The following is an 8460-nucleotide window of genomic DNA, read 5'->3' as shown; positions in this document are numbered from 1 at the left end:
CTGAAGCATGTTTTTCAACAAATAGACAAGTATGCACACGGGGCCTAATGTTCATTCCTTACAATTGCAACTGAAGACTATCAACTTTCGTGGAAAAGAGCTTTCCTAACTATGGGGGACAATTAGCATTGGTCTTATAAATACAACCAGGTGATTGATTTGTGATCAAAAGGGGGAGATTATGAGACAAAGAAGCAAATGTAAGAAGCCACGTTTGCTTATTTCTGTTTGCCAGCATAATTTCACAAAGTCCCTGACTCTGTGTGATGACCCCTGCAGTTCTCCAAAAAGATGCTTTGGAAACAAAAACAGGCTCCAAGTCTCTTACCTAAGTCACTACACTCCTTAAAATGATCCTAGTCCTTGCCTTTTCCTGTACATAAAATGACATCTAACAGAGTTAATGATTATGCTTCTACAATCAATAATCAAATGTCCTTTAGCAATCTATAACCAGATGTACTCTTACACCCAAACCTCTTTAAGTGGCTAGACTTAATTAAAAATGTCCTACTATCTTATTACCAGCATGTTAGCTATTAGTCTTTTTGTATTTGAGTTTTGGTCTGAAGAATTATTCAGTTGTAACTGGTGTTCAAAGATTCACAACTATTTCTGATTTTTTTTTTTTTTTTTGATTTGCACATTAAGGGAGCAGGCATAGGTAGGCTCAGTTTCTAAGCTCAGGTTCTTGTTCTGGACCAAGGTGGGAGGTGGATGGGCTATTCGAGAGGAAAATGATGTGATTCATGGTGCAGGACGTGGGAATGGGATTCAGTGGACAGCTTCATTACGTATCTACCGACACAGATGATGGAGGTCCAGGAGAAGCCCCTTCCTGTCACCAGATGTTCTTTTATGTGTCAGTAACTTCAGTGCCTTTTTAAGGGAGTGTGTGGGGTCTCAACTGCAATTACCTCTGGCAGTTTAGAAAAACTTGGTACCAGATAAACTTCCTTCTTGAAGAAACATGAACCACATAATGGTCCTGTCTGTGAGTCCCTCAGGAAGGTGGGTCTGCCTCAGGGCAGATTACATATAATCGTATGTAATGTAATCATGTACATAAGCATGGGTTACATAGAGTTTGAAAAATATCCAGGCTCTTTTGGAGGGAGACCAAAAGAATTAATAGTTACCAAGCTCTGTCCTCTCTGTATCCTTAAGGATACATTTTCCTCTCAGGGTCTGTGAATCCTGAAAATTTGAGACAGGTCTCAGTTAATTTAGAAGGTTTATTTTGCCAAGGTTGACGACAGGCCCGTGACACAGCCTCAGGAGGTCCTGACAACATGTGTCCAAGGTGGTGAAGGCACAGCTTGGTTTTATACATTTAGGGAGACAGGAGACATCAATCAACATATGTAAGAAGCACATTTGTTCAGTCTGGAAAGAGGGGACAACCTGAAGCAAAAGCAGGAAGACTTGAAGTGGGGAGGAAGCTTCCAGCTCAAAGATAGGTGATACGCAAACGGCTACACTCTTTTGAGTTTCCGATTAGCCTTTCAGAAGGAAGCAAATCAGATATGCATCTATCTCAGTGAGCAGAGGAGTGACTTTGAATAGAATGGGAGGCAGGTTTGCCCTACTGCAGTTCCCAGCTTGAGTTTTCCTTAGTGATTTTGGGGGCCCAAGATATTTTCCTTTCACGGGTACCGGGGCCCAACAAATATAGAGCTAATTTGTGAAATGTGTCTTAGTTGGCAAAAGCTTTACTGTGTCATCGTGACTTTAAACTATAGTCATACACCGCATAATGACCTTTCTGTCAAAGACAGACTGAATACATGGTGGTAGTCTTATAAGATTATGATGGTGCTGAAGACTTCCTATCATCTAGTAATGTCACAGCCATCATAACGTGGTGGCAGAGTACATTTGTGGTGTTTGTGGTGACGTTGATGCAAACAAACCTACTGTACCGCCAGTCATGTAAGTCTAGCACATACAATTATAAAATGTACATAATACTTGATAATGATAATAAATGACTGTTATTGGTTTAGGTATTTACTCTACTATACTTTTTATTGCTATTTTAGGTTGTATTTCCTCTACTTATATATAAAAAGGTTAACTGTAAGACAGGCTTCGGGGAGTCACTCAGGAGATGTTCTAGAAGAAGGCAAAATTGTTATCCTAGGAGATGACAGCTTCTTGTATATTATTGCCACTGAAGATCTTCCAGTGGGGCAAGATGTGAAGGAAAAAAAGATAGTGCTATTAATAATCCTTACCGTGTGTGGGGCTAGGCTAATGTGTGTGTTGGGGTATTAGTTTGTAACAAAAAAGCTTAAAAAGTAAAAGATGAAAATAAGAATGAGGCTGGGCATGGCAGCTCATGCCTGTAATCCTAGCGCTTTGGGAGGCCAAGGCAGGCAGATCACTTGAGGTGAGGCATTTGAAACCAGCCTGGCCAACATGGTGAAACTCCGTCTCTATTAAAAATACAAAAAACGTTTAGCTGGGTGTGGCGGTGCATGCCTGCAATCCTAGCTACTCGGGAGGCTGAGGTGGGAGGGTTGTTTGAACCCGGGAGGTGGAGGTTGCAGTGAGCCAAGATCACTCCATGGCACACTCCAGCCTGGGCGACAGAGAGAGACTCCATCTCAAAAATAAATACATAAATAAAAAATTAAAAAGGCTTATGGAATAAGGATATAAAGGATATATTTCTGTACACCTGTATCATATATTTGTGTTTAAATTGTGTTTAAAGCTAAGTGTTATTACATTTCAAAAAGTTTACACAATCAAATTAGAACTCAGGATTAAGAAACTCTGTCAAAACCACACAACTACATGGAAACTGAACAACCTGCTCCTGAATGACTCCTGGGTAAATAATGAAATTAAGACAGGAATCAAGAAGTTCTTTGAAACCAATGAGAACAAAGAGACAATGTACCAGCATGTCCGGAACACAGCTAAGGCACCATCAAGAGGGAAATTTATAGCACTAAATGCCACATCAAAAAGCTGGAAAGATCTCAAATCAACATCCTAACGTCACTACTGAAAGAACTAGAGAATCAAGAGCAAACAAACCCCAAAGCTAGCAGAAGACAAGAAATAACCAAGATCAGAGCAGAATTGAAAGCAACAGAGACACAAAAATCCCTTTAAAAAGTAATGAACCCAGGAACTGGTTTTGCAAAAATTATTAAAATAGACCATTAACTAGATTAATAAAGAAGAGAAGAGAGAAAAATCAAACAGACACAATAAAAATTGATAAAGGAGATATCACCCCAATCCCACAGAAATACAATCATTAGAGAATACTCTAAACACCTCTATGCAAATAAACTAGAAAATCTAGAAGAAATGGATAAATTCTTGGACACATACACCCGCCCAAGACTGAACCAGGAAGACGCTGAATCCCTGAATAGACCAATAATGAGTTCTGAAATTGAGGCAGTAATAAATAGCATAAAACCAAAACCAAAACCAAAACCCAGGACCAGATGGATTTACAGCTGAATTCTACCAGAGGTACAAACAGGGGCTGGTACCATTTCTTCTGAAACTATTCCAAATAATTGAAATGGAGGGACCCTTCCCTAACTCATTTTATAAGGCTAGCATCATCCTGATAACAAAACCTGGCAGAGAAACAACAACAACAGCCAAACTTCAGGCCAATATCTCTGATGAACATCGATCAAAAAATCCTCAATAAAATACTGGCAAACCAAATCCAGCAGCACATCAAAAAGCTTATCCACCATGATCAAGTTGGCTTCATCCCTGGGTTGCAAGCTTGGTTCAACATACGCAAATCAATAAACACAACTCATCACATAAACAGAACTAAAGACAAAAAACACATATTATCTCAATAGATACAGAAAAGACCTTCAGTAAAATTTAACACCCCTTCATGTTAAAAACTCTCAATAAACTAGGTATTGATGGAACTTACTTCAAAGTAATAAGAGCCACTTATGACAAACCCACAGCCAATACTATACTGAATGGGCAAAAGCTGGAAGCATTCCCCTCAAAAACCAGCACAAGACAAGGATGCCTTCTCTCACCACTTTTATTCAACATAGCAGTGAATGTTCTGCCAGAGCAATCAGGAAAGAGAAAGAAATATTCAAATAGAGAGGAAGTCAAACTGTGTTTGTTTGCAGATGACATGATCCTATATCTAAAAAACACCATTGTCTCAGCCCAAAAGCTTCTTAAACTGATAAGTAACTTCAGCATAGTTTCAGGATACAAAATCAGTGTGCAAAAATCACAAGCATTCCTATACACTGACAATAGATAAGCAGAGAGCCAAATCGTGAGTGAACTCCCATTCACAACTGCTACAAAGAGAATAAAACACCTAGGAATACAACTTACAAGGGATGTAAAGGACCTCTTCAAGGAGAACTACAAACCACTGCTCAAGGAATTAAGAGAGGACACAAACAAATGGAAAAACATTCTACGCTCACGGATAGGAAAAATCAATATCATGAAAATGGCCATACTGCCCAAAGTAATTTATAGATTCAGTGCTATTCCCATTAAACTACTATTGATATTCTTCACAGAATTAGAAAAAACACTACTTTAAATTTCATATGGAACCAAAAAAGAGCCCATATAGCTAAGAAAATCCTAAGCAAAAAGAACAAAGCTGAAGGCATCACAGTACCTGACTTCAAACTATACTAAAAGGCTACAGTCAAAACAGCATGGTACTGGTACAAAACCAGACACGTAGATTAATGGAACAGAATACAGAACTCAGCTATAAGACTACACATACTACAAGGTTACAGTAACCAAAAGAGCATGGTACTGGCACAAGAACTGACACATAAACCAATGGAACAGAATAGAGAACTCAGAAATCAGACTGCACATCTACAACCATGTGATCTTCAACAAACCTGACAAAAACAAGCAATGGGGAAAGGATCCTGTATTTAATTAATGGTGCTAGGAGAACTGGCTAACCATCTGTAGAAAATTGAAACTGGACCCCTTCCTTATACCTTATACAAAAATTAACTCAATATGGATTAAAGACTTAAGTGTAAAACCCAAAACCATAAAAATAAAAACCCTAGAAGAAAATCTAGGCAATACCATTCAGGACAAAGGCATGGGCAAAGATTTCATGACAAAAATGTCAAAAGCAATTGCAATAGAAGCCAAAATTGACAAATGGGCTCTAATTAAACTAAAGAGCTTCTGCACAGCAAAAGAAACTATCATCAGAGTGAGCAGACAACCTAGAGAAATGGATAAAATTTCTGCAATCTATCTGACAAAGGTCTAATATTCAGAATCTACAAGGGAAACTTCAAAAAATTTACAAGAAAAAACCAAACAACCCCATCAAAACGTGGGCAAAGGATATAAACGTTCTCAAAAGAAGACATTTATGCAGCCAACAAACAAAAAAAGCTCAACATCACTGGTCATTAGAGAAATGCAAGTCAAAACCACAATGAGATATCATCTCATGCCAGTTAGAATGGCAACTATTAAAAAGTCAAGAAACAACAGATGCTGGTGAGGTTGCAGAGAAATAGCAACGCTTTTACACTGCTGGTGGGAATGTAAATTAGCTCAACCATTGTGAAAGACAGTGTGGTGATTCCTCAAAGATCTAGAACCAGAAATACCATTTGACCCATCAATCCCATTACTGGGCATATGCCCAAAGGAATATACATCATTCTATTATAAAGATATATGCATACTTATGTTCATTGCAGCACTATTCACAGTAGCAAAGACACAGTATCAACCCAAATGCCCATCAATGATAGACTGGATAAAGAAAATGTGGTACATATACACCAAGGAATACTATGCATCCATAAAAAGCAATAACATCATGTCCTTTGCAGGGACTTGGATGGAGCTGGAAGCCATTATCCTCAGCAAACTAACACAGGAACAGAAAACCAAACACCACATGTTCTCACTTATAAATGGGAGCTGAACTATCCAAACACAGGGACACAGAGAGGGGAACAACACACACTGAGTAGGGCATGGAGAGGGAGAGCATCAGGAAAAATAGCTAATGCATGCTGGGTTTAATACCGGGGTGATGGGTTGATAGGTGCAGCAAACCACCATGGCACATGTTTACCTATGTAACAAATCTACACATCCTGCACATGTATCTCGGAACTTAAAATAAAATTTAACAAACCCCAAAAATCTGAAAAAATGAAAGTTTAAAAAAATTACAAAGTTTATGGCCAGGCATGGCGGCTCATGCCTGTAATCCCAGCACTATGGGAGGCTGAGGTGGGCGGATCACCTGAGGTCGGGCGTTCGAGACCAGCCTGACCAACATGCAGAAACCCCATCTCTACTAAAAATACAAAATTAGTTGGGTTTGGTGGTGCATGCCTGTAATCCCAGCTACTCAGGAGGCTGAGGCAGGAGAATTGCTTGAATCTGGGAGGTGGAGGTTGCAGTGAGCCGTGATTGTGCCATTGCACTCCAGCCTGGGCAACAAGAATAAAACTCCATCTCAAAAAAAATAAATAAATAAATTACAGAGTTTATCAAATAAAGAAGTTACAGAAGTTGCTTACTTGTTACTGAAGAATCAAAAGTATTTTAAAATAAATGTAGAGTAACCTGTGTACAGTATTTATAAAATCAACAATAGTTAACAGTAATGTTCTAGGCCTTGACATTCACTCACCACCCACCACCCTCTCACTCTCCCACCTAGAGCAACTTTCAGTCCTCTGCAGGTATACCACGGTTTATCTTTTAAGGTGTATTTTTACTGTACCTTTTCTATGTTTAGATATACCTAGAAACACAAATAGTTATAATTGTGCTACAGTTGTGTACAGTAACATGCAGGTTTGTAGACTAGAAGCAATAGACTATATCACAGAGCCTAGGTGTGTTGTAGGTTGTATCTTCTAGGTTTCTTATGATGTTTGCACAACGATGAAATTGCCTATCAATGAGTTTCTCAGAATGTATTCTTATTGTTAAGTGACATATGACTGTACAAGAAAATGAAATTATGGGTTAGGGTCACATTGAGAAGGGCATTTTTAGCATTTTTAGGGGCCAATTTGATGTCCACTGGACCATGACTTCTTATGACTGGGGATGGGGTGGTGTGCTGTGAGGTTGACTCAACCAGGGCTAGAATTCTCCCAAGCTGTTTTGCTGAAGTTTCACATCAATGATCCCTTAGTCGAGCTCATCTGCCCTGTTTACTGATAACAGTGACAGTGATGATTTGCACTGGGTCTCAATGAGGCCTCACAGGGTTCTGCCATTATATAGCAGACTACGCCCACATGAACAGCAGGGTAGTAGAAGACCAGGCTGTAATACCATTTTGGCCTCACTGGATCTGAGAGGTTTGTGCATATGTAGGTAGTTCCTGAGCAAACAGAAAAGTGCCTCCATACATCCTTGCACAGGGAGAATACTTGGAGCCCACTCCCAGCCTCTTTGGACCCCTCCCTATGAGGCAGCCTTAGGCTGAGATGTGTATCCTTAAACTCATGCTGTTGCTATATTGTATCCTTTGCCTGTAAGAAACTGTCTTTGTCAGCATTGCCAGTTTGGATCCTGAGGGTCTTTTTTTAGCAATTGAACTGGACTAACTGCCACCACTAGAGCTGATCTGAACAGCAGTGTGGATATCATTGGAATATCAAATGCAGAGTTCAGACTTGCTAACATAACTGTGTAGGAGGGTACACTCTCCTGGAAAAAGGCAATTAGTGGAATGACACTAACTGAGCTCATCTGCCTGTCCTAATATTGCCTTCAACACGGTTCGGGGATGGTTGCTTAGTCTGACCCAATTCCTAAACCTATTAAATTACTTGTATAGTGACTTTATCACAGAAGGGCTTAGGAAGATGTTCCAGGTTGTCAGGAAAAAAGAGCATAATTTTCTTTTTCTTTCATTTCACAGATGGAGGAACAGATTGCCTGGTTGGCTTACAAGACACCTAGCTTGCAAGTGGCAGAGTCACGATTTCAATGCAGCCCTGTTAGAGGTAAAGCCTACACTTGTCAATTCCGTTAAGCAACTTAATAACTCCTGGTGAATCCTCCATGCCATATATTTCTTAAAGTTTCACTTTATTTTCAATTGATAAATAATAATTGTATATATTTATCAGGTACAATGTGCTGTTTGGATAGATGTATACATTGCGGAATGATCAAATCAGGCTACTTAGCATATCTGTCATCTCAAATACTTATTTCTTTCTAGTGAGAACATTTAACATCCTTTTAGCTATTTTGAAGTATATAACGCATTATTACTAACTACAGTCACCATGGTGTGTAATAGATTCCCAGAACTTATTCCTCCTGTCTAATGAAAACTTTGTACCCTTGACTAGTGTCTTCCCTTTCCCCCAGCCTCTGATAACCACGATTCTATTCTATCTTGATTAGACCTTTCCTGCTAGCACTGGGGAATTGTCCACACTGCCC

Source organism: Theropithecus gelada, chromosome 14 (genome assembly GCF_003255815.1).
Source record: "Theropithecus gelada isolate Dixy chromosome 14, Tgel_1.0, whole genome shotgun sequence".
In the NCBI taxonomy this organism is placed as follows: domain Eukaryota; kingdom Metazoa; phylum Chordata; class Mammalia; order Primates; family Cercopithecidae; genus Theropithecus; species Theropithecus gelada.
The sequence above is the reverse complement of the archived record's forward strand: the minus strand, read 5'-3'. Positions refer to the sequence as shown.